The 1,970-nt window shown below is 47.6% G+C and overlaps 1 pseudogene across 1 annotated transcript; it reads left to right on the forward strand.

Moving 5' to 3' along the window:
* Window positions 1-536: 536 nt before the first annotated feature.
* Window positions 537-1,011, forward strand: LOC105525714 (annotated as a pseudogene). Its single transcript, XR_001003966.1, has one exon. The product of XR_001003966.1 is annotated as a brain protein I3-like (transcript).
* Window positions 1,012-1,970: the final 959 nt, after the last annotated feature.

Here is a 1,970-nt window from a genome sequence, read left to right on the forward strand (position 1 = left end):
TTGTGCCAAAATGCTTATTTGTGACAAATAGTTCTAAATTACTGGCCACCCCAACCCTGCCCTCACAACTAGTACTTTCTGTAAAAAAGATGGAGTAACAAGACCAGATTAATTCTCTTGCCTTAAATAACTAAAACACCAAAAAGTATATATTTGAAACAATGGTTTTCAGACATTGAATAACAGGAGAGAGCAGTAATCCCTGAGAGCAGGAAAACAAATGAAGTGAGCCTAATGATTGACCCAGCTTCTTGCCTCTAAAGTCTCCAGACTACAGCATAGAGAATACACCTGGGTTGTCAATGAGTTGAGGAGACATTGTTGGGAGTATAGGGAGGCCAAGGCAGCCGGAATTTGCAGAACACAGTGCTGAAGAGGAGTGGGGAGAGAGAACTCTGCAAATCTGCAGTGAGTAGATCCCTCCTCCCTTATGTAGGTACTGGTCAGCACAAATCTGTGAGGAAACTCCTCAAGATTAGGGTCACCACTAGGGCCTAGGGTCACCACTGGGGCCGACCGAGCTGAGTGGGTCAGCCATGGACCACAAGCCCCTGCTGCAGGAGCAGCTGCTGGCCTACAAACTGGAGGCCGTCCAGGGCAACTATGCATGCACCCTGCCAACTATGGCGCCACCGCTGCCAGCCCCCACCAAAGCCCTACCTACCCCTACCTCGTCACAGGGGTACCCACCCGCCACCCCAGGGTTTACAACATCCACAGCCGGACTGCCACCCAGTACCCTGCCAACTCCATCATGGTCATGGGAAGCTGTCCCGTCTGCAGGGTCAGGGGTGCTGGAGGACTGCTTCACCTTCCTGGGCATCTTCCTGGTCATCATCCTGTTCCCCTTTGGGTTCTTCTGCTGTTTTGTCTCGAGGAAGCGAAGATGCCCCAACTGCCGAGAGACCTCAGCTTAAAGGGAACACCACTCCCGGCTTTCCTACACCCAGCTCTCTTTTTCTAATGTGAATTTCATGTATAATAGTTTCATTTGATTAAGCTTCAGAACTGTTTTGTTGTTGTTGTTGTTGTTTGAGTCAGAGTTTCACTCTTGTCACCCAGGCTGGATTATAATGGCACGATCTCGGCTCACCACAACCTTTGCCTCCCAAGTTCAAGCCATTCTCCTGCCTCAGCCTCCAGAGTAGCTGGGATTACAGGCACCAATCACCACGTCTGGCTAATTTTTGTATTTTTAGTAGAGATGGGGTTTCACCATGTTGGGCAGACTGGTCTTGAACTCCTGAGCTCAGGTGATCCATCTGCCTTGCCCCCAAAAGTGCTGGCATTACAGATGTAAGCCACCGTGCCCAGCCTCAGGACTGTTTTGTAAAGCAAGATGGGATAGATGTGTCATATGCCAGCCACGGTTTCCTGGAGCATGGAGAGGCAGCTCTGCTGAGGTTAATGACAACTCAATAAAGCACTGCTTTTATTTTTTGCAGTCTTCAATTTGAGAAAGGCGAGAAATAATGTTTTTAATAAATGAGATTCATACAATTAAAAAAAAAAAAAAAACAAAGGCCAGGTTCAGTGGCTCACACCTGTAATCCCAGCACTTTGGGAGGCTGAGGTGGGTGGATCACAAGGTTAGGAGTTTGAGACCAGCCTGGCCAATATGGTGCAACTTTGTCTTTACTAAAAATACAACATTTAGTCACATGTGGTGGTGGGTGCCTGTAGTCCCAGCTACTCAGGAGGCTGAGGCTGGAGAATTGCTTGAACCTGGGAGATGGAGGTTGCAGTGAGCTGAGATCACGCCACTGCACTCCAGCCTGGGAAACAGAGCAAGACTCTGTCTCAAAAAACAAATAAACAAACAAACAACAAAAAAACACAGAGCCTAGAATAGTGGACATTCTCACCAATTAGACTGGGAAAACTTTGTAATACATGGAATTTTGGGTATGGAACTCAGAAGAGTATTTCCTCACAAGTGGGACAAAATCACTCTTGACTAAAGACTGCTC

The sequence above is a fragment of the Colobus angolensis genome, unplaced genomic scaffold (genome assembly GCF_000951035.1).
Source record: "Colobus angolensis palliatus isolate OR3802 unplaced genomic scaffold, Cang.pa_1.0 Scaffold550, whole genome shotgun sequence".
NCBI lineage: Eukaryota > Metazoa > Chordata > Mammalia > Primates > Cercopithecidae > Colobus > Colobus angolensis.